This window comes from Canis aureus, chromosome 12 (assembly GCF_053574225.1).
Source record: "Canis aureus isolate CA01 chromosome 12, VMU_Caureus_v.1.0, whole genome shotgun sequence".
NCBI classification, from domain to species: domain Eukaryota; kingdom Metazoa; phylum Chordata; class Mammalia; order Carnivora; family Canidae; genus Canis; species Canis aureus.
The window spans coordinates 60363505-60388735 of record NC_135622.1 but is presented as its reverse complement, the minus strand read 5'-3'; positions in this window follow the sequence as shown (position 1 = coordinate 60388735).

The following is a 25231-nucleotide window of genomic DNA, read 5'->3' as shown; positions in this document are numbered from 1 at the left end:
TTAATACGTAAAAACCAACTCTCGGATTTATTAATCAGTTCTACCTATGTAAACAATTTCTGCCCTCATCTTTTTAAATTCTCTTGCTCTGCCTTCCTGAAATTTTTCCTATTTTTTTTTCTGATTTCTTGAGTGTTGTAATCCAGTCATGCATTTCTATTCACGCTTGCTCGCTGATATACGTATGTAGGGCAGAGAAGTTCCCTGTGAATGCTTTTAGAGTCGCGTGCCGTGGGTGCTGGCCCTTCGTGCTTCTATCGTCATCATGATGAGACCATTGGCCTTTCCGTATTGAGGTTTTGATTTGCTCTTTGATCAAAGTGTTGTTAAATGAAGCTTCTTTTTTTTTAAAGATTTTATTTATTTATTCATGAGAGACACACACACAGAGGCAGAGACACAGGCAGAGGAGAAGCAGGCTCTATGCAGGGAGCCTGATGTGGGACTCGATCCTGGGTCTCCAGGATCAGGCCTTGGGCTGAAGGCAGGCGCTAAACTATTGAGCCACCCGGGCTGCCCTAAATAGAAGTTTCTTAAATTTCCTTGTGGAGGGTTTTTTTTTTTTAATTTTTTAAAAGATTTTAAAAAATTTATTTATGCATGAGAGACACAGAAAGGGAGGCAGAGACACAGGCAGAGGGAGAAGCAGGCTCCATGCAGGGAGCCCGACGTGGGACTCGATCCTGGGACCCCGAGGATCATAACCTGAGCTGACGGCAGACACTCAACTGCTGAGCCACCCAGGGGTCCCTCGGGAGGGTTTTGATAATTGATTTGACATGCTAATTTTGTTTTTAAATTTCTGTTTTGTTTTTCCCTTTATGTAGCACTTCTATTCCTTTGGTGTTTAGTGATGTTTTCTTGTGGCCCAATAAAAGGTCAGTTTTTTAAAAATTTTTCTTTATTTTTAAATTTTTTTAAAGGTCAGTTTTTAAGGATTGTTATGTGGACACTTGAAAAAATTCACATATCTTCTATTTCCATGGCAGATGGTTAGACGTAGGTCAACAACATCCGCCTTATTATTTATGTTCGTTAGGCCTTCTATATTGTAATGTATTTTGTCTCCTTTTATCTCTCATGAAACAAGAGACACATATTCAAAATGCCGCCACAGGAGTGTTCTCTTGCGTCTGTGCGCCATCTTTTGTTCTTGCTTCATAAATGTTGATTCCAAGGTGTTTGGAGCATAAGCCTTAGTTTGGTTCTGGCTTAAGTTCAAATCCTGGCTCTGTCACCTAGTAAGAGTTTGGCCTTGATCAAGTTACTTTATTCAGCTGAGCTGTCCTCATCTGGAAAATGGGCTGATGATCCATACACTGTAGAATCAAGCTGAATTTAGGGGGAAAGACTGTAACGTGCCAGCCCCATCATAGATGCCAGACACCTGCTGTGGTTTCCATTGATGCTGTCCTCCTGGGCATGACACTCAGCTGGCCGCACAACGGTGAGCGTCCGTGGTGAAGGTGCTCTGTGGCATCCTCCTCTATGGGTTTCTTGACCTCTTGGAAGTTATTTCTGTAGGCATTTCTGCTATGAAAACCTCCAGTGTGGCTCAGCCCACTGTAATCGTGTTGCCGTTCTTGCAGTGGCTGCCTGGGAGCTACCCGCATTCCTGTTCCGACTTCCACTGTGTCCATTGTTAATGGCTCAGGGGTTGTACTTGCTGCTCCTCGTACTATTACTATTCCTTCTAGTGCAACCGCTTCACCCGGTGTCACTACCATATCGATGCTCCTACCGCAGCCACTGTTAGCAAATCGAGGTTATCTATCTGAATTTGCATATAAAAGCAGGTAGGACTGGACGCCAGAGAGTCGGGGCATCGTCCCAACCTTGCCACACGCCCAGAGCAGCTCAGCCTGTCCCGACAGCGGAGGGTGTCACCGCTGCAAGCCGACCTCACATCACAGACTTGCCAGGAGATGCAAATGAGATAAATTCTGTGCAACCTCTGCAAGGCTCTGAGGCAAGAGAAGTGGCCTCAGAGATGACGAAATCTCTGTTCTTCCTTTCTGTGTCTCAGAGAGGCCTAGGCAAGAAAGAAAAAGACAGAGAGGAGGTTTAGGGTCGGCCCAAGAGCACAGGACTGAGGGCCTCAGTTCTCATGCTTGGTTCCAGAAGAAATGTCATTCGTGCAGAGAGGGGATCATGCTGGGCTGGAAATTCTGGAGGCACGTCGAAGTTGGGCTGTTCCCTGGAGCAATAAAGCAGCTATGTGGAGGCCACAATGTGTCCCTCTGCCTTCAGAATATTGAATCTCCAGCTTCCAGTATTCCAGCCAAGCAGGCACTATGTACCCATAGATACAATAATCTAGTTTAGGTTTCAAGATTTATGATCTCATAAGTGAGGCCAAGAAGGTGGCTTTTGCACAGGTTTCCAGGGAGTGGGGCTGCACACCAGGGTGAGGCTTTTCGTACAGAAAGAACCATGTGTGATTCTCATTAGGGCTTCAAATTCTTCTTCTTCTTCTTCTTCTTCTTCTTCTTCTTCTTCTTCTTCTTCTTCTTCTTCTTCTTCTTCTTCTTTTTTAAGATTTTTATTTATTTATTCATGAGAGACACACACAGAGAGAGGCAGAGACACAGAGGGAGAAGCAGGCTCCACGCAGGGAGCTTGATGAGGGACTCTATCCCAGAGCCCTGGGATCATCCCTGAGCTGAAGGCAGAGGCTCAACCTCTGAGCCACCCAGGCGTCCCTAGGGCTTGAAGTTCTTAAGTCACCGACAAGCCTGTTACTTCCCAGGGAGACAGCATGTAGAGTCTCCAGAGCCTCTGAATTGCTGGACGTAGTGGCTCTATGCCTGCTTTCCGTGGTCCCTAGGGGCCACAGGGGACATCAGAAGTGAGTAGGGGCCTCCGGTCCTGGCTGGACCACTGCCTACGGGGCTGCTTTGGCCTCTCCAAGTCCTTTCTGAGCTTCCATGTCCCAGCTACAGGGGATCATGCAGGCAAAGGTGTATGAAACAATGAATGCATGTAATAAACGCTCCGCGGATGTCACCATAACCAAGACCACAACCTCTCTCCTGCAGGGAACATGGCTGTAAAAGGGAATGACCACACACCTGCACATTTTAGAAGTTTTGGGAATGTCACTACTTTCTCATAGGTGTTCCATCATGAACGATAAGGATTGAGCACGAGAAGAGAAGGGGATGTTTGTAGTGCTGGGGAGGCTGAGCTCTCCCGCAGACACAGGACCTGACCTGGGCCTGGGCCTGGGCCGAGGAGCCTCACCTGGAGCAGGAGTCCAGCGAGTGACTCTCGTTCACCTGCTGCGATGAGTGCAGCCCAGGGAGGTGATGTAAGGCAGCGTGTTTCAGAGAAGCCAAGTGCATTTTCCTTGGGGCCAGCAGGTGGAAGAGGGGGGTTGCCTCCAGTGGAGTGAGAGGCAAGGTGAGCTGGGAGCTGAAAGGCAACAGGTGGGAGGACCAAGGTATATTTCAAAAACCAGGTTTTTATCAGGCGCCCAGGCATTTTGCCAAGTTGAGGGGTTGCCGACTCGTGACCGTCTGGACAGAGGCTAGGAGGCCACCCACAGCTTTGTGGAGAAAGAGTGTGTGTCTGGGGAGGCAAACTGCTGGAGAGCCTTGTCCGGTTGGGGCACTGGGCTGGCCAGTCACCTGGTGCAGAAGGAGGAGTCTCAGCTGTGGTTCCGACGTTGTGGGCGCCTTTGTCCAGGCCCAGAGCACGCCAGCTCAGCAAGGGCAGCTCTGGGTGACTGACCAAGCAGGTGCCGGTAGGAGAGGTGTCCACTGTGGACTGAGATCACATGCAAAAGGGTCCGATGAGGGCCACCTGGGCGGCTCAGTGGTTGAGCATCTGCCTTCAGCTCAGGGCGTGATCCCGGAGTCCTGGGATCGAGTCTCACATTGGGCTCCTGCAGGGAACCTGCTTCTCCCTCTTTTATTCATTCTTTCATGAACAAATAAAATCTTAAAAAAAAATAAAGGATCTTATGAGGGGTGGTGACAGATGGAGGATACTGTATCATGGCTTTTATGATCGTTGGTCATTTAAACCTCTTTCGTAGGGCTCACCTGCTTTAAAACATAGTATTTTTTTTACAACTACAGGTTGGTTTTCTAGGTACCATCGTGTTTGATCATTAAATTCTACAGCTGAGGAAATGGACCTCTGAGATAAATAATCTGCCCAGATTTACGGAGCTCGTGAGGAGTAGAACGTGTGTGACTGGCCTCGGAGTTGTTCTTCTCTGTATCACTTGGCCTGAGAGTCTTAAACTCATGCAGGATCTCAGAGGCCAGCACCGGGTCGGTTCCTTTTTGAAGGACCTTTATGGCAGAGTGTTTACTCAGCCCTTGCCTGCGGTGCTGCGTGGGTGTGCATGCACACACCGAAGCAGGTGTGTGTTTGTGAGCATGTGGTGTTTACTTGAGCGTGCATCGGATTCGATGTAAGCCTACCAGGGGCTGTTCCCACCGAGCTTACTCGAACACCCAACGAGGACGTTTGGCTGTTTTATAGCACAGGTGATGGAGGCGGGGCTGGGTTCTGCTGTATGACGATGCATAATTCCCTTTCATTAAGCCCTGGAAACATCTGTTTCTCTTCAGCCTGTTTAAAGGTTTCACTTTATTAGATATTAGTTAATGATCACAAAGTCATTTGGCATTAAAAACAGGTGCTCCTCCCTTCACTTAAAGCTGGTGTCTGGAGAGGGAGCGAGTCTGTACACGGCGCGTGGGCATCGCCAGGAGAAGGCTGCAAGCCCCAAGTCCCAAGGCAGCAGGCACTGGACTGAGCCTCCCTGAGCCGGAGCTACCTGACGCCTGCTGGTCCTGTTGGCCCAAGACCTTATTACCATCTTCTCGGGTGATAGGCCTGTGACACCCAGGCCTGTGACACCCCATGTAGATACGTAAAAGCTCATGCACACCGCAGTTAGTCTGGTTCCTTCACTATTGCTCTGACCTTCCTTATGAAGATACAGTTGACCGCCTGCCCTTGGATGCCAGGAAACGCGGGGAGCTTTCATAGTGCAGGCCTGATTCTCCAGGAGCAGTGAAGCCGACCCTACTGGAGCAACGTGATAGGAGACGTATTGCTAAATTGCAACCACCAGCAAGCTCGTGGGCTCTAGAATATGATTTTGTTGTAACGGAGCTATGCCTATAACGTCGTCCCAGCAAATGCTCAGCTGTTGGCTATGATGGCTGCTTATTGGACTCTTCTCTTGGAGTCGATGTCAGAGATTTTATAGGAAGGATGGGCCAGAAATTCAAGAAGTCTTGATTCTTTGTGCCATTTCAATTCCACGAATGTTTACTGGGCTCCGTCCATGCGTAGGGTGTCCTGAAGAATACAGTGGTGGCTCAGATATAACCCCCCCTTTTGACAAGCTTAAAAAACTATTTTAATCACCTAATGAAAAATGCAGTTTGTAGCTGCATGACTTTAAGTACTGAGTTCTCCCTACCCAGCAGCTATCATAAACAGAAAGTTCAGGTTGCTTCCCTCCTTGTGTCCAGACACAAATGGACGGAATACGGTGCAGCTTCTCCTTCTGCAGCTCCTCACCTTGATTGCGCATTCGAACCTGGGAGCTCGCAAAGCACATCAATGCCAAGGTCGTGTTGCGGAGAATTAAGTCAGAATCCCTGGGGCTGAGCTGTAGGCAGCGTTATTTGCTTTTCAGCTCCTGATCATATCAATGTGCAGCCACTATCAGGAACCCACTAGTGCGCCAGGGCTTAGAGAAAACAACAGGTGTGTTATATTAGAGAAACCAATTTTACTCCATTCTGGAACAGCCAAGTTATTATTTATTTTTCAATAGCTCGGTTTGGCGATGGAATGTTATTTTTTGAATCTTCGACATTCAGACTGGAGGGATGCAGAGCACTCAACAATGTTCCATTTCAAATATCCACTCACCATTTATTCTGTAATGATCGGCAAGGGTTTCCTTAGCGCCAGGCACTGTGCTGGACGCAATGATGGATGATACAGCTTAACCTCTACGCAGGAAGTCAGAATCTAGAACGGAGGAGAAACAAGTAAGCCAGAGACTCCCATCCGGGGCAAATAAAGGGAAACCCATTTTATAGCAATGACCCACATGAAGATAGGGTCCGTCCCAGCCCGATCAGATATAGGCAGATCCCCAGCCTCTGCTTAAGGCAAGGCCGCTCGTCTGGTGGCTCTGCTCTTTCTCCCTGAGCGTTAGAGAGCCACTTCCATCCTTGGGCTCGGAGACATGCTTCACAGCCTCTTCTGTTTGAAAATTCATGCACCTGGCCCAATGCCACACTCTTCTGCATTTACATGAAAGTCCACAGCTCTGGGTGGTAGGTTACTATAAATGTGTTTCACTAATCAGGAAATGTTGGGAGTTTTTAAAGTTATTTTTTCCTTCCCGGCTATCAGCCTTTTTCATGGTGCTGCTTTGAGTGAAGAGACTCCTCTTCCGTTGTCGACACTGTAGGACTCCAGCAACCACGCTGCCCTCCGGCCTCCTGTTATTTAAAGGGAGTGGGTTGGCGCAAGGTGCCGACTCAAGACCAGGTCCCTCAAAGGGCATTTGCGGAATGAGCCAGGCTGGGAGAGCTGGGCTCCAGAACCACCTAGGGGGTGCGCTGCAGGTGTGTGGGTGGAGCCTTTTCTGCATCCACTGACGCCAGCTCCAACTAGCTGATGCATAGCAACCATGGAGGATTTTCTCCCACCGGAATATACCGCTAATCCTTGCTTCCTCCTCACACTCCATTTCTACCTCCCCAAATACAGATATTTGCATGATGATTTTCAAGCCTCGGGTTCTGCAAAGCTCCTTTGCATGTCAGACATTTAAGTCTCTTTACCCCAGTGAGTTCATGTCCTTCTTGGACATTCTCTTGAAGAACAGGTGACTCGGGTGGATCTTTGATCGTGACTTCTGCCCACAGGCCCATAGCATGGACTGTATCACTTATGCTGTCTGTTGGGCACATCATTATTTTGGGAAGTTACCATCAAATTAAGAATTTACATAAAGAGTAAGAGTATTTATTAAGAGATGGAGTCCTACCTTCTGCTCTCTCTCAACAGTTATTGGGTGAACTTGGGCAGGCTGTTTGGAATCCCAAGGCCTTGATTTGCTCCCATGTAAATGGAGCTTCTGCTCCAGTCCTAATTTGAGTTTTTGGTGTGAGACCATAAAAAACCAACTCAATCTCAATGAAAGACAACTGAAGCACCAGCAACTAGATGACTTATCCAGAAGGCTTGTAAGGAAGTTCTAGATCCTTCTAGAGCTTTGTGGGTTGTTTGTTTGTTTGTTTTAAACAGCCTTCCATCACCAACAAGGAACATCTCTTGACCATGTCACTCCAGGCACAGCACTCAATGCTTCTTAATCTTTTATCTCCCAGATATCGTGTGGTGATGCACTGTAAAAATGTATGTTGAAATGCAGTTCAGAACAGGTGCACTGTATATGTGACTACTGCATTCCTGCCTTTCACAGACCTCGATGATGGGAGGCTCCAAGTCTGGATATTCCTAACGGTCTCTGCACACAAAGCTGTCTTCCATGTCCAGCCTGTCTGCTTCCTGACACTTGTAGGTGACAGATACAGGCACTAGTTTAATGGCTAAGGATCGTCGCTAGGTGTGTGTTGACTTTAAGAAAGAAAGAAAGAAAAAAAAAAAGAAGAAGAGCAGTTGGGCTTTTTCTCTTTAGCTTTTTTGGCTGGCTGCTCCCTGCTTCATAAATCTGGGGTGGGAGGCGGAGGAGTGCGCGAGCTGCTCCCCACGTCCCCAGCCTGTGGGAGGGGGTCAGCCGGCGCACCTCTCTGGCCAGCTGCTGGGTCCATCTGCAGCTGGGGCTGGCTCCGTGATCTATGGCCACAGTGCTACGCCGGGGGGCCTTTATTGCTGCTTCATGGCAGCTGGTGTGAATGGGAGTGGAAAAATAAACCCTTCTCTTCCCCAACATCAGGAAAAAATGCTCCCAAAGATACACACACACACACAGATACCCACACACCCCCCTCAGCTCACCCCCCTCAGCTCTTCCACTCTGATTGTGTGCTCAGACCGGTGGTTGTGGTTTTTACTCTTAAAGATCTGTCTTTGCCTGGAAGCAGATTGAACCCCCAATAATATATCAAGGTTGTTGGCATCCAACTTTCCAGCCTCCAAGGGAGTTGGGGGGGGGGGAATAAAAGGAAAAAAGATTGGTCTTGAATTAAGAGGAAAAACACGTTCATTTCCACTCCCATTGGATTTTAATTTCAAAACACATGCCTTAAAATGACAGATTGCAAACAGCTATTTTGCCAGTCAGTGGAAACTCCGTGTTTTATTGGACTAGCTTGATAACGCAGGGGACCGAATATGGATTGTGGGTCTGAATGCCTTCAGCTCAGCTCCTGTGCCCAGACCCGGTGCACAGAAGCCCCCCTTCCCAATCTTATCCAAATGTCCCTTTGTTAAAATGGGCTCTACTCCCTTCTGGAAGTACGATGCCTCAGGATTCTAATAGGAGCTGAGCAGAAGAACACACATGCATTTTTTTTTCTTTCACTTGGCAAGTATTTCTAATAGATACTAATAAATCCAAGCACTTTTAGTCTTTGGTTGAAATTAACTGCTCAGAACCCGGAGAGGGAAACAGAACTAAAAGCCATGGGGTATTTTCAGAGGGCCCTGTGGGGTGTAAGGGAGGAGGTTGCCAGGCCTGCCATTGGGGGGAAAGAGGTGTCAGCAAAGGAAGGGAGCATTAAAGCATGAAGAGGATGTTTGGAATTGCCAAAGTAAATGCTGCTATCTCCAGGATGCCCTTTCTGTCATTTGGATTTTCCTTCCTCTGGGCTCCTATATTTTAGTTTCTAAAACTTGTTTTTATTAACTCTGAATGGATATCTACTTTCTGTCCCTAGATGTCATGGGTGCAAGGATGGTATGTGATACGGCTTGTATTTCCTACTCTTATACTTGGCCGGGTAGGTAAATAGCACGTGTTTCGTCTTTGCCTGGATCAAGAACTGGGCAGGAATTAGCCTCATTCAACCTCACCCTAGGGTGCGTGTGCCTCTGGCCTCCGTTCTGTGCCAGGGCCTGGCCGGCTCAGGACCAGTGTGGGCAGATCAGAGATAGGGGCTGAGTTCATTACCTACAGAGCATCCTCAGGAATGCCAGCCATCCCGATGAAGTGAGTATTTGCAAAGGTCCTTTATCTTAACGCTGTGAAGTGGGGAAGGGGAGCAATAATGTGAAGAGAATGTGCTGATAGGAATCAAGAGGACAAGGTCTGTCTGGGCCAAAGCTTTGGTTTCTTCATCCATTTATTTATTTATTTATTTATTATTTATTTATTTATTTATTTATTTATTTTTTGAGAGAGAGAGAGAGAGAAAGCAAGCAAGTGAGGAGGGGCAGAGGGAGAGAGAATTTCAAGCAGAGTCTCTGCTAAGCACAGAGCTCCACATGGGGCTTGATCTCGTGACCCTGAGATCAAGGCCTGAGTCGAAATCAAGAGTTGGACGCTGAACCGACGGACCCACCTAGGCACCCCTGGTTTCTTCATCTTTAATTGGCATACATGAACTACATTTTACTAGTGAGGGGGTAACTATATATATATATATATATGAATACTTCACACAATTACTGTCATATAGAAAACTGGATTAGGACTCAAATAAAAACATTTATGGCAAGGGAGATTGCGCATTTCTTTTTAGAATCATAGTAACAAGTGTGTATGGTTTGGAAAAATCAGAATAATAAAAACTTAAGGAAAACCTGTAGACTCCATGATACTCTTCCTTAGGCCCAAGCGTCAGCTACTTCAAACTCTTTGCTATTTCTTCTGAATCAGAACTTCAGATTTCTAGTAATATATATTCATTCTATTTTTAAAAGATTAAAAAATTCTCTATTGACTTATACTATGGAAGATGACAGTATATATAGCACACACCATGGGTTCAACACATGTATATTTTATTAAAAATTGATTTTTTCTATACACCCATTAATAATTCTTTTTGAATGGGCGTTTAGAGACCCACTAAATATCATCCAATACCTAGGATATATATTGATTCTACTGTGTTACTGCTTTTGAGACATTTTCTGTGACCTCCCATCCTCAGGCTCTAACAAAGTTCTGCAGCAAGTCTCTGGTTCGGCTGTCACCCTGGAACTTGGCATCATCAGTTTCCTAGAAACTCACTCTTTACCACACCTAATTTGGCTTGCCTTCTTTCTAAAGTTTCTGACTTTCCCTTTTGTTGGAAGTGTCCTCCTTCATTTGTTGGAGCACATCTTTCAGCGGCTTTCTAAGAAAAAGATGTGTGTAAGAGGTTAATCTGGTGGGACATTGCATGTCAAAAATACAATTATCTGGGGCTAGCATTTTTTAAAAATATTTATTTATTTATTTATTTATTTATTTTAGACATAGAGAAAGAGAGAGAGGGGGAGAGAGAGAGAGAGAGAGAGAGAGGCAGAGACACAGGAGGAGGGTGAAGCAGGCTCCATGCCGGGAGCCCAATGTGGGACTGGATCCTGGGACTCCAGGATGGCGCCCTGGGCCAAAGGCAGGTGCTAAACCGCTGAGCCACCTAGGGATCCTCTAACATTTTGTATGGATTGGATAAAGAATATTAGATCAGAAATTATGCTGACCTCAGAACGTTAGATTCTGCAGATAATTTTTGCATTGGGTTGTAGTAGTTATCGTTATGATTCTCACCTGAGTCTTCTTTAAAGATGTGTTCCTTCCCTCTGAAGCTTTCAGTCTCCTTTCTTTATGTTTGGTGCTCTGAAAGTTTGCAATGATGTTTCTTGCTGCGGGTATTTTATTTGCACATTTATTTAGTGGGTCATTTTGATCGTTTCCTGTGGCTACAACTATCACCACTCACTGGGTTGCTGGAAACAACAAAAAATGTACCTTCTCAAGCTCTGGAGGCTGATAGTTTGAAGTCAGTTTCCCTAGACTGTAATCGAGGTGTTGGCAGGGCTGTCCTGCCTCCAGAGCCTCTAGGGGAGAACCTGCTCCCTGCCTCTTCCAGCTTCTGGTGGCTGCCAGTGCCCGTCGGCTGTGGCCACAGTGCCTTCTCTCCTCTGTGTGTCAAATCTCCTTGGCCTCTCTCTTATGCATATACAAATGGTTGCATTTAGAGCCCGCCTGGATAATCCAGGGTACTCTCCCCATGTCAGGATCCTTAACTTAATCACATTTTCAAAGAGATTCTCAAGAATCAGGGGTTAGGACATACACCTTGTCTGGGGGCTGTTATCCAGCCAACCATGGCCACTTAATAGGAACTGAAGTTTCTTTCTTTCTTTCTTTCTTTCTTTCTTTCTTTCTTTCTTTCTTTCTTTCTTTCTTTTCTTTTCTTTTTCTTTCTTCTTCCTTCCTTCCTTCCTTCCTTCCTTCCTTCCTTCCTTCCTTCCTTCCTTCCTTCCTTCCTTTCTTTTTCTTTCTAATTGAAGCATAGTTGACACGTTACATTGGTTTTCAGTGTACAACATAGTGATCTGACAAGTCTATATGTTGTGCTATGCTCACCACAATGTAACTACCATCTGCACTGCACAATCCTATTACTATAGCATTGGCTCTATTTCCAATGCTGTGCCTTTCATCCCTGTGACTTATTCATCCCAAAACTGGAAGCATGTACCTCCCACTCCCCTTTGTCCACTTTGTTCATCCCCTAGCCTTCTCCCCTCTGACAAACACCAGTTTGTTCTTTGTATTTATGGGCCTGTTTCTACTCTGTTTATTCATTTCTTTTGTTTTTTAATATTTCACATATAAGTGAAATCATATGATATTTGTCTTTCTCTGTCTGACTTATTTCACTTAGCAGAACACCCTTTAGGTCCATCTGTGTTGTCACAAATGGTTAGATCTGATTCTTTTTTATCGCCAAGTAATATTCCATTGTCTATCCACACCACACCTTTATCCATTCGTCTACTGATGGGCACTTGGGCTGCTTCCATATCTTGGCTATTGTGAATAAAGCTGCAATGAACACAGGGGTGCATATATCTTTTTGGATTATTGTTTTCATTTCCTTTGAGTAAGTACCCAGTAGTGGAATTACTGGATTGTATAATATTTCTATTTTTAATATTTTGAGGAAACTCCATGCTGTTACCCACAATGGCTGCACAGTTTGCATTCCCACCAGCAGTGCACAATGATTCCTTTTATTCCACATGCTCATCAACACATGTCATTTCTTGTCTTTTTGATGCTAGTCATTCTCACAGCTCTAATGTGATATCTCATGGTGGTTTTGACTTGTAGATCCCTGATGATGAGTGATATTGAGCATATTTTTGTGTGTCTGTTGGCCATTGAAGTCCTTTGCTTCGGAGACATTTTCTTTTATTATTTCTTTAATAATTTTTCCTTTCTATTTACTCCAGGCTTTCTGGAACTCCTGTGATTAAGACATTTGATTTCCCAGATGAGTTCTCTTAATTTCTTACATTCTCCTATTTTCCGTTTCCTATCATTTTTATTCCAGTTTCTGAGCTATTTTCTCAAATGTAGCTTCTAGACTTTTTATCGTGTTTTTGACTTTACAGATTTTAGTTTTACTATCTAAGAGCTCTATTGTTCTCTGTTCGTACTCAACAATGTTCTGTCCTTGGTTAATTGATGTAATGTCTTAACTCTCTGAGGAGTTTAATTAAATGTATTTTGAAAGTTTTCTTCTGCTCATTGCAGTGCCTCAGTTTCCATCTTTCTTCTTCAGTTTTGATTTTTCTTTCCTACTAGAGGCTTTAGTCAGATCTCTACTGCTTTTGGTTTTCTGCTTGGATGCAAAAGTCAAGTACAAAAATCTGATGGGAATTGTGTGTATGTGTGGCTTAGGAATTGGCAAGCTTCACTTAGAGTAATTGGTGCTTGGGATGGATATGGCTGTGTACTTGTCTGTTCTCTTGGGCTCCCCCATTCTCCAGAAATCTGTTCTCTTATCTCTTGCCCAGGGTGTGCTGGGAGCCAAGGAGAGGAGGTCGAGAGGACATCCCCTTTATTATGGTAGCTTCATTCCCTCTGTCTTCAGCCTCATACTTTACCTTCTTTCTCTCTTTTTTACTCTTTTCTAGAGACTCTGGTTGGTTTTCTCCATGAAGTGCATGCATACCTAGTACCCCACCCAGACAGAAGGTGTAGTGCCTCACTGCCCAGGGTGGAGCCCATCTGGTCTAGCTCTCTATATGGGTGTTTAATGGGTTCTTCTGTTTCAGCCTCTCTTCTTACTCCTGCTTCCAGAAGGAGTTCTGAGATTTTCTGTGGCCTGTGTGCTATGTTATTGACTTTTAAATACAATGGCTTAATTTTTGCTTGTTTATTTGGGTAAACAATAGACATTGAGCACAAGCATTGTCCCAGTTAACATGTAAGGCATGATCCAGGAAATGTGAATGGTTTGGTGAGGTAGATTATCCATGGAGGAGAGGGGATTATTAAACACTGAGTTGAGAAAGGTCAAGAAAAACTGAACAGAAAGCCTCTGTATGCTGAACCTTGGAGGCTGAATTCATTTTGTGGGCTGTGAGGCACCTAGTAGCGGGGTTTGAAACATAGAAGCAGGATGTCTAGCAGCGAGTTCAAAGAGGTGCATCAGTAATCCCTATCTATCTCCTTTGATTCTTACAGTTTTTTTTTCCTCTTTCTAATCTTCTTTCATGGTCTTTCTGATAATAAACACTTTCATTTATAAATATCCTAAGTGGATTTCCTTTCTTGGGTTTGAAGTTTCTTGTAACTAATTTAGCTACTCTTGCCTTATACCATTTCTTTTTTTCTTTCTTCCTTTTTGTTTCTGTTTTTGTTGTTGTTGTTTTTAGTAACAAGCACAAGTAGTTTGGTTTGTCTGAGGCAGATTTTCAAAATTATTATTAAAATAAACAGTTCATGCCATCAAAAGAAGTCAGTGCTTAGAATAGCTGAAAATGGATAGACGTAGTGATTTGGAACATCTTCGATAACGGAACAGGAGGGCAGCCTCAAGATTTCTGACTAAAGGTTGTCCAAGATTTCCATATTTTAAAGATTTGCAGGCAAGCTCAAAACCTGCTTAAAATAAGGAACTCCTGTCTCAGATGCCGACTGCACTTGTCCTGCATATGGATAGTGCTTATTTTATAAATGCCATCCCAGGGAAGGTCAGAGCCACCCACCTGGTCCTCATCCTCACCAGCTGTAAAGAGAGAAAGTAGTGGGGAGGGAGCTTCCAAAAACCTTACATCTCTGGCCGTGTGTGAAAAAGCAGGAAAGACACTAAATGTGCTGAACGCTTCCTATATGCAGGGCACTGTGCTGGGCACTTCTGCCTCCGTCTTAGCATACTTCCTGCTTGTCGGGAGAGGCAGGTGGTTTCATTATCATCTTCAGATGGCATACCAGGCTCCGAGGTCAACGTGTCCAGGTCACAACGGTGGCTTGAGGAAGAGCGATCTATGCCCAGGGCCTTCTGGGGTCCCACAGCTGCATTTTCAGGCACCAAGAGAGTCAGAATAAATCATATGGTTTCTTCTCGTCATACACGGCCGAGAGAAAAGAACTCCAAATGCTACTGTATGTTTGAAGGGAAAGCAGGGCTCTTCCGTGCTTCCTTGTCAGCAGTGACAGTCTGCCTTCCTCCAGCGTGGTGCAGAGGGTCAATTTAAATCCTCTGAAGTGCCAAGAGCCCCATCTGTTTCTCCATCTGAAATGGGAATATTTTGCTCTTTTTTTTTTTTTTTTAAATCTTGATTTGGTCTTTCCGTGTTTGCGCTGCAGCCTTCAGCCCAGATGCCAATAATGAGGAAAATGTATTAAGTGATAAGGGGGAAATCAGGGAAATTAAAATGAATGAGAGAGGAAAATTGGAAGTGGGAAGAACAACAACAAAAAAATGAAATCTTGCTGTAACATCCAGTCCAGGTGTGATGGGGAGTGAGAGCACGTCCCTGAGAGATTCCAACGGCGCTGACGAAGCCCCCACGTCTGGGGTAGAGGGGTCAGGACGGCCCCAAAAGACGTGCCGGAAACACCTCGAAGGCCTGCCTGACGACGCAGCCCGTGCTGCGGTCCAGCTGCTGCGTGTGAAGGACGCTCATGGTTTATGTAGGCTAGCCGGAGCAGAGAACGCGGGGCTGACGCACAGTATGTTGGAATCTGCAGATTATTGCTTTCACATCCATGTGCAAAGCTGCAGCTCTCCATCAGGAGAGTGTGAGGACAGCATTTCAGAGAATCACCGAATGACAGAGCTCGAAGCTACCGAGCCTGATCGAGGTCACGGAGGGGATGAGGGATGATGCAGTGTGCACTGGTCCAGGAGTCCCAGGACCCAGATGGGCGGCTGGTCGGCCTCCAGAATCTCCTGATCCTCCTTCTTCAGCTGGAACATGGAGCTGGGATGGCACCACAGAGTTGGCCATGTTTAATAGCTCACAAGGTAACAGGGTGTCACGAATGATCACCTAATCTGAATCCCTCATTTCATAGTTGGGGAAAGGGAACCTAAGGAGGTAAAAGTATTATTTTCCTTTTTTACTTTATAACCATAGTTGTTTAGCTCTTTGTGTTAATTAATGCTTTTTCAGCTGTGCTGTACCCCTGATTCTCACAGTCACCCATGAAGCAGGCAAATTGTCCTCATCCTACAGATGAGGGTGCAGACTGGGGACCTGGGGCCATGGTTCCTGCAGGGTGTGTGTGTTGGGGGGGGCGGCTGGAGACCAGGGCAAGGTGCTCGCCCTTTGCTTGGCAGACTGTCCTATGGGGGCCTCTGGGCTGCCAAGGAGTCTTTCCAAGGCCCCTTTGGGTAAAGATGAGGATTCCCACCATTTTCAATTCAAAAAAAAAAAAAAATTAGGCTTCCCTGCAGATTTTCTCTTATCTGTGCAAAAAGGGTTAAACCTATTTCTGCAAAATTTTGAAAGCTCTGCTTTATGTTCTGACTCCCCCATTTGATACATAAAGAACTATGACTCAGAGAGGTGAAGACACCCCGCAGAGGACACACAGCCCCTGCTCTGAGACTGCCCACTTCTGCTGATTCTGAGATCGGCGCTCCTGCTATTAAACTGAAACTCTTCCGTTTAGGTACTAGACACATTTATTTGATAGATCCCCTATGGATGTCAAAATAAAAGCTGAGCTTTATATCCATGTAGTTGGGAAAATACTTCTGGAACACACGTGGAAAGGTCATTTTGAACATATTTACATAACTACTTGGAGAGCGGGTCACTTAAAAATGTGTCTATTTCTGTGAGCATAAGGTAAGAATTTGAGACATCATAGACACTTCAAATTCTGCCTTGATTAAAAGTTAAGTCAGGGCACCTGACTGGTTCAGTCAGTAGCACATGTGATTCTTGACCTTGAGGTCATGAGTTCAAGCCCCACATTGGACATGGAGTCTACTTAAGGAAAAAAAAAAAAGTTAAGGCAAGTTAAAATCAGTAACAATAGAATTACCCCTTAACATTAAAGGCAAATGGAAAATGGGCATTGATAATAAATGTTTCCTGTTATAATTTCTGGGGTTTTAAAGGAATTGGAGACCTGTGTCTTTGAACATGTGGATCTTATAAAGTAAACTCTAGGAAGCCTGTGACAGCAAGCACTCATTATCCCAGGGCAGGGAGGACCAGAGGAGAACATCCATCAACCGCTGTGCCCAGAACTGCGGGAAATGGGCCTCGGTGGTCCTTTCCTGGAGGAAAGCCTATTGGCGGAAACCACTTCCTTGAAGGGTCAAGGTCTGCCTGAGGGAAACAGAGCGCTCTGTGCCCTGGAGGAGGGCCCACTGATGGCAGGAATATCTCAGAATCACTGGTGCCTACTGGGTATTTACCCTAAAGATACAAACGTAGTGATCTGAAGGGGCACCTGCACCTTAAAGTTTACAGCAGCCGTGTCCACAAACAGGCAAGCTATGGAAAGAGCCCAATGTCCATCTGGGCAAACCATGGAAAGATGCCCAGATGAATGGATAAGAAAGATGTGGTTTATGGAGATATGTAATGGAATATTTCTCAGCCATCAAAAAATTAAATCTTGCCATTTTCAACGACATAGATAGAACTAGAGGGTATTATGCTAAGTGAAATAAGTCAGCCAGAGAAAGACAATTACGTGGTTTCACTCATACGTGGAATTTAAGAAATAAAACAGAGGATCATAGGGGAAGAGAGGAAAAAATACAAGACGAAATCAGAGAGGGAGACAAATCATAAGAGGCTCTTTTTTTTTAAAATTTATTTATAATAGGCACACAGTGAGAGAGAGAGAGAGAGAGAGAGAGAGAGAGGCAGAGACACAGGCAGAGGGAGAAGCAGGCTCCATGCACCGGGAACCCGACGTGGGACTCGATCCCCGGTCTCCAGGATCGCGCCCTGGGCCAAAGGCAGGCGCCAAACCGCTGCGCCACCCAGGGATCCCCATAAGAGGCTCTTTAGGAAACAAACTGAGGGTGGCTGGAGGGGAGGAGTAAGGGGATGGGGTGACGGGGTGATGGGTATGAAGGAGGCACGTGATGGGATGAGCTCTGGGTGTTATACATAACTGATGAATCACTGAGCTCTCCCTCTGAACATAATAATGCACTATCTGTTAATTAATTGAATTTAAATTAAAAAAAAAAAGAATCACCGGTGCCAAGGGCCACTGCTCCCTCAGCCTTTGTGGCAGAGCAGCTCCTGGCCGGCTCTGTGTCAGGCCAGGGGGCTCCTTGATGTCTTTGCTTTTCAACTCAGGAGACATTTTCTTTGTCCCTGTGTCATGTGCCGGCCTCTCCTCCTACGTTGGTTGTTTAGCTCAACGATGTTTATTCCCTGCAACGTGCACCCACTTCGGCTTCCAGAATTTGGAAATCTGCAAGCAACCTTGACCCCAGGGAGCATCTCCTTTGAGAAAGCACCAATTATGTCCTCAACAGCAGGTGTCACTGTTGCAGCGGAGAACCTGCCAGGGCCGTGGCCAGCCCACAGATATTTTTTACCCAAAGGAGAAAAGGCCCAACGTTGGACACACAAACTTGGCAAAAGAAACCCCGAAATGAATGTGGAACCTCACAAAAGGCTGTGAATTATCAACATGTCTTGAAAGCCCGAGCCGTTGGCTTTGAGCACCCATCCTTTAGGACGAGAGACAGTGAGGCTGGGCCACTGGGTCTCCTCTAATGAGCTGCCCGAGACAGGCATCAGCGATGTCCTTCTCCTCGAGGCTTGCTGTCCTGACCCGGGAAGGATCGAAGGAAACAGGCACCGAACCCCTCGTCTCCCGACCACGGACCTCGGAAGCACATGGGGTTTTGCTCATGTCTAGTGCTCGAGGCCTGGAGTCCTGGAGCCCATGTCAGCAGGGAGCTGTGCAGGGGAAGGTGCAGGTCCCTAGACCCGCCCAGGAACAGCCAGGGAGAAGGAAAGCTGGGCGGGGCCCCCACCCCTGGGGCCTTCCCCAGCTCATCTGCTGGAGCCTGGGTGCAAGACCTGCTCCCCGTGTCTGCACACAGCACGGGCTCTGTCGGTGAAGCCAGCGGGATGTGCTCTCAGGCTGGGGGACTCTTTCCCCAGGTTACCCGACTCAAAACTATCTTTTGCTTTAAAATGTGCTTTGTTTGCCCTTTGCAGACATGTTTGTTGGTTTAAAGTCCAAGCATCGTGAAATATAAAGAAGTCAGAGCTTACAGACCTTTAGGTGCACATGGACACAGCCTGGCTCAGTAAATGGGACTTGGCAACACAGCTTCGCACGTTGCCATGGATTTAAGTAGACCGTGTGCACCTCACAACCTCACAGGCAGAGAAAACCAAAGGAATGAAGACAACCGGCAGAGGCTGAGCCGGGACCGATGGGTCTAGTGCGAGATCTTCCCGCGCAGGGTCTCTGATCCTGATGGGGCCGTTTGGGGGGTGGGTTGCCAGTGAGTTGGGTGCCTTATTCTTCCCACACAAGCCAAGCTTCACGGGAAGGTGCCACAGCATCCGCTTCCCTCGAGGATGGAAGGATCATTTTGTTCTGGCTTCAGTGGGGAAGAAGTATCAGAATATTTGTCAGCTCAACCGTCGAGGTGTGGGGGATACGCCGAGGGAACGGATAAAGCTCTCCTGGGATGATGGAGACCACGTGTGTGAAGGGCTCAGATTCAATTTGCAGACTGGATGGTTGGGTTGTTTATTCAACACATTAAATAACATTTTTCATTTTAATAACTGTCTTTAAATTCTGTTTTTTTTTAATTAAATCATTTCTATTAACCTTATTTATGCTGTGAATTTATTTTAAATTTTAATTCCAATGTAGTTAATATACAGCATAAGATAGTTTCAGGTTTGTCCAGTATAGTGATTCAGCAATTTTCAGTGCTCATCATGACAAGTGTACTCTTTACAAAGAAAAAAAAAAAAGGATTTTATTTTTTAAAATAATCTCTACACAATGTGGGGCCTAAACCCACAATGCCGAGATCAGGAGTCATATACTCCACCAGCAGAGCCAGCCAGGTGCCCCACACTAAAGGTACTCTGGACCCCCTCTGCCTATTTCACACATTCATGTCGTAATTTTAAAAAGTCATCCTTGCACGTCCTTGCACATCTCTAGTGGGTTCAACCTTTTACCTCTGTTTCTCGGTATCAAGTGATATTGTCAATTCTCTTTTTCTTAAAAAAAAAAAAAATAGAGGGACATCTGAGTGGCTCAGTGGTTGAGCGTCTGCCTTTGTCTCAAGTTGTGATCCCAGGGTCCTGGGATCGATTCCCACATCGGGCTCCCAGCATGGAGCCTGCTTCTTCCTCTGCCTGTGTCTGTGTCTCTGCCTCTCTCTGTGTGTCTCTCATGAATAAATAAGTAAAATCTTAAAAAATAAAATAAAAGACGACTTTTTATTTCAAAGGGGTTTTCGTTTTACAGAAAATTGGCCTGGTAGGACAGAGGCTTCCTGTTGACCATCTATCCTCTGCCAACTTTGAGTTATTCCCAGCTTTCCTTAGGGCGGTGTTTTGGCCACAACTAAGCGGATAGGCAACGGTGTTTACCAAAGCTCAGAGTTTACATTAGAGTTCAGTCTTTGAGCTGTACATCCTATGGGTTCTGACAAATGCATAATGCCATGTATGTACCTGCACAGCGTCCTACAGAATAGTCTCACTGGTCTTAAAATTATCTGGGCCCTGCCGATTCGTCCCCACCTGGAGACTGTGTGCCCTGTGCAGGTCAGCAAGAAGCTGTGCAAGGGAAGGTGCAGGTCCCTGGATCTGCCCAGGGACAGCCAGGGAGAAGGAAAGCTGGGCGGGCCCCACCTCAAGGCCTTCCCCAGCTCATCTGCTGGAGGCTGGATGCAAGACCTTCGCCCGTGTATCTAGCTAACTATGTAACCTTAGGTTAGTCATCTGATATTTCCAAGCCTGAGGTTCCAAATCTGTGAAATAGGATTGATAGTACTATCTAGTTTCTGGGGTTGCTGTGAAGGAGAAGGGGACTGCAAGTGAGCATAAATCCTTAAGTACAGTAAATATGCATTAACTGAGTGTTTATTAATAACAGAAAGGTGGAGTAACATTTGGCTTTCCTTCCACAAACACTGACCTTTATGGCTCGAAGGACCCTCGGCCGTCAGAGGAAAGAAGGGTGTTTGTCCCTCACCACACTGGGAGCTGTGCCAAGGGTTGACTGAGGGTTGGGCAGGATCCGGAAGCTGGGTCCCATCTATGTAGGAGAGTCCTGATCTTAATCATCAGTGTCTGTTAGGACAACAAGGAAGAAGTGATGTCTTGTGGGCTACATATTTGCCTCAGTTCAGACAAGCCCAGAGTGGTTGGGGACACCTCCCCAGGGAATGCAGCTCACCCTGTGGCCCTTTGCTCACATATATCCCTGAGGCCATTTCCTATTCAGCTAAGCTGCTAGCCCTACACTTCAGCGCAATGCAAGGAAAATCCTGTCCGGGCGCCTGGGTGGCTCAGTCGGTTAAGCCTTGGACCCTTGATTTCAGATCGGCTCATGATCTTAGGGTCATGATCTCAGGGTTGTGAGATTGAGTCCCTAGTTGGGTCCTATGTGGGGTCCCACGTTGGACTTTATACTCTCCCTCTGCCCCTCCCCCAGCTCGTGTGTGCATGCACATGCTCTGTCTCTTCTAAAATAAATGAATCTTTTTGTTGTTGTTGTTAGAAAAAGGATAAACCTCCTGAATCTGAAGTAGGAAGAACCTTATACAAGAAAATACTATTAGTGGTATATCTTAAATTAATTTACCCAGTCCTTTGGTTGGGATCTGGGCTTTAATTCTTTAACTCTGGAGTGGAATTTCTGTAATCACTCCGCATCATCTCTATTCCCAGAATAGAGCAAGACATGACTTCTGCAACATGTCCATCAAGAGCATTCTTGCAGACTCTGCTCTGGCCTCGTGAGGTGACCAGTGGGCCTGACTATCTTCCAGACCCTGGCCTGTAGCCCTATAGGCACATATGGGGCCATGTGCCTGATTTTGAAGTAAATATCATAGGTGATCCACATGAAGACCAATATAGAAAGAGCAGGAGATGCCCCCTGTGACCTGAGGGAGGTGTTCATCCTACGTGAGTCATATACTTCTCCCCTTTGCTCTCCTAGTCCTTTCCCTTCCCTCACAGGGGAAGAGTCCTTGTGCCAAACTGAAGCTGGTTTAGGGTATGGGGTTCATGTAAACCCAGGGGTAGAAGTACGTCAGATCTCCACTTCTGTGTCAGAAGGGCAGTGAGCTTCTTTACCTAGTTCTCCGACTGTTTGCTCTGGAGTAGCCAGGAGGATGGACCTGCTCTGGAGTGACCATCACACCTTGTGTCCTAGGATGAGATGAAATGTTCCCCAGACAGAACAGCCACATGTGGGAATGTGAACTGCTGGAGTGGATGGAGCACAGAGCACACAACCCAGCAGGGAAGTCACAGCTCCGAGACTAAGTGCTCCCCATTGGGGATGCATTCTGGGTGGGGTCTGCTTAATTCACGTTTGCCTTCCCTTCTTATCAGAATCTTGACTGTATTGGTACCAATTTCTCGCAGATCAAATCTCTATTTCTAACAACTTTAACTCAAAGTATCTGAAAATCTCAAGAGAATGAGTTAAGAAGGAGCCAAACCCATACTATGGAATGAGAAAAAAACCTCCACGTTTTATTGGGCCTATTCATGCACACCTTCAAGTACTATCTGTGTAGTGATTTGTTTTTTTCTGTGTAGTGATTCTAATACGAAGTTCCTCAACAAGTGTGATTAAGATAATCACCTCTATGAAGGTCCCTCTTAGATTTATCTTCTCTCAGCCACATTCTGCTGGTCCACTTCTGCAGGCACCTGGCTTTCTCGTCCCATGCCGATGTGTGCTAGAACACAGCCTCCTTTGTTATGTTCTTTTAGTAATTTTCAGAAAGTCCTTGATTTCCAATTCCAGTTGCTAATATGTCACCATACATATTTTGTGTTTCTTGTCTGTATTTCCTTACGGGCTTGCTTTCCTCTCTCGGCTTTGCCCACCTCAGCTAAAAACTCGATAGAGTGGCCTGGGACAGGTGGGTCGCCTCTGGCTCAAGTTTTGCCCATGTGTCTTCCCCCAAATGCCCTTACCTGTCCCATTATAAAGGTTTTGTGTTTCTTATATTATTTATCTTGGAAGAGTTCTTTAAAGTCTGTCTTTTACTTATTTGTATTCCTGTTTGTAGAATAACTTCTAGATTCACTTCTGAGAGGATAGGAGAGCCATGTCCTCCCATCTTTGGACATAAACCATCTTTCAAAGATGGAGGTGGAAGCAGTTCAAGGCTTTAACATTTAACTAGTTCACGTCTGTTGATAGACAACCAAGGTAGGAATCATTGATTGGCCACCCCCGTCTTCATGGGCCCACTTGAACAGGCTCAACATCCAGCCAATTTGCTGATTTTTGAGGGACTAAATCTGAAATCACAGCTTCCCACTTCACCTGTGAGCCTCCCTGACGAGGCTTTCAAAATCCGTGGGCTGTCCTGGCACCCGCGGATCTTCCCATCTTCCCCAGGGCTGCTGTCCTTGTAGAGGGGCATCTTGCCAAGAAGAAAGCCTTTATCTAGTCCAAGGGAAGCAAAATGCCTCCCCTTCAGCCCCACTGCTTCATCTCCTGGAAAAAGAGTGAATTTTTATCAAAACCACCAGCAGCAAGTTTTGAATGGATAATCAGCAACAGAAAATAAAAATAGGTAATTATTCCAAATAAAAGGACCACCACGGAGTTGCTGGCTGCAGACCTGTATTTGCCTGTGCATTGTTCAGTCTGGAGAGCCTGTATGTGCCAAGAAGCCTGGGTCTCTTTTCCTCGGACCTGCATGAGGTGGGGGCACTGGGACACAGTCTGTTCCCTTGGCTCTGCTGTGTGGAGCTTCTGAGCAGAGAGGTAGCCAGGAAACTTAGATCTAGAGCTATATCCTTGGGTTCTTTCTGAAGTAAACACTGGGCATTTAGATGGGAGAGTGAGGCAGAAAACAGAGAAACTTGGAAAGAAAAAGTTCAAAGAAATAGTCTGTACAAAGGGCTAGCATACAGTCCAGATTTCTTCAAGTTTTGCGCTGGATTTTTGTGTCTGTGTTGAATGCAGCTCGAAAGGAAGAGGCTGAATTAGGACACAAAAGAGCTACTGTTTTCTGGCACTGCTGAGACTGACAATGATTAAATAGAATAAAAATATACAGCGTTGCAGAGGGTGAGGGGGTCTAGCGTACTCGTACACAGCTTGTGTGAAAACTATTCGTCGTAACCTCTTCACAGACTACATCGGAAACTTTAAAAATGTTCATTGCTTTGACCTGCTTCTAGGGATTTATACGAAGGGAATTATTAGTCAAGTGCCGGGATATATATATACACAAATGTTCATTAAAGTGTTTTTTTTTTAATAAAAACAACAACAAAAGTTAACCAACTGAAGTGTGAATCATTTAAGGCTGTGGAGCAAATAATAGTATTACACCCATGTGATGACACGGCACAGCCACTGAGATGATACTGAACAGTATGTGAACGTTGCAATGAACATACCATGAACATCATGAAATTGTTAATATGAAAACCTGATAATCTGTTACAGAGAGCATAGTGTGATTTCATGGTGTAATGTAAATTATAAATCTATAGGAAATAAAAAGACAAGCTCCAAAAAGACTATCAGGAGAAAAAATGACCCCCCCCCATGATTGGGTTAACACAAATCAAAGCAAGTTGGTATTAACACCCCTTTATCATCAAAGAGATGACACAGGATTTTTTCCTTTCCTTTTTTCCCCCTTCTCTGTATTTTCTATTTGTCCACATAACCATGTATTATTCGCATACTAAAACAACGAAGGCTAAAATAAAACGGGTAAAATGTCAACCTGAATTTGAATACTCTTTCCTTAAAAGAAGAAATCGACAGTGATTTGATTGACCTTTGTTTTAAAAGTGAATTCTTTATAAATATAAGGTTTTTTTAGTTTAGGACCCTTTGAGTTTCTCCCAGTTCCTCCCAAGCTACAGTTTGGAAATGCCAGCTGCCATCTGTTCAAGTATTGACCTAGATCATCAGGGAAGAAAATTTGTGCTCAGAAAAGACATACAGAAGAGAATTCTGAGACTGAAAAATACAGTCAAAGCAACAAAACAAGTTGCTCTTCCTGAGAGAAAACCTAGGGGCTCAGGCTGCTGGCTCCTGCTTCCTTCCAAGCTTGATGTTACCTTTGTAATCCTTGCCACAGAGAAGCAGGCGATAGGAGGGATAGAATTGTGTATATATATCTTCGCCTGTATTCTTTTGCAATGAAAAAAAAAAAAACTATCCTGTTTTCCTGTTTCTATAAAGACACACTTGAAGAGGCTGTTCCTGTTCTGTTGGAGTGTGATTCAAAATATTTAATAACTAGTTCAGCCCTGAGTATGAGCTCCTCAGAAGGAACGCTGGTCCTTAAAGAAAAAAGGTGCTCGTGAGTACATTTGCATGCCGATGGAATACTAGGGGAGCTCAGGTGTATTCACGTAATTTCCAATTAAATCATTTGGTTTGGAAGAACGTTTTGTGTTTTTTCTCTTTTGTAGCAGGAGAATCTACAGTCTTGTGATACACCTGCGAAGGCAATGCGTCACTTAGAATGCTGATTGATCTCTGCTCCTCTTTCTAGTGGCCCTTTAGCTTGAGGATGATGGTCTGATGGAGTTACCAGCATCTTGCATTCTTGCAGAAGATGGTTGGAACCTCAGT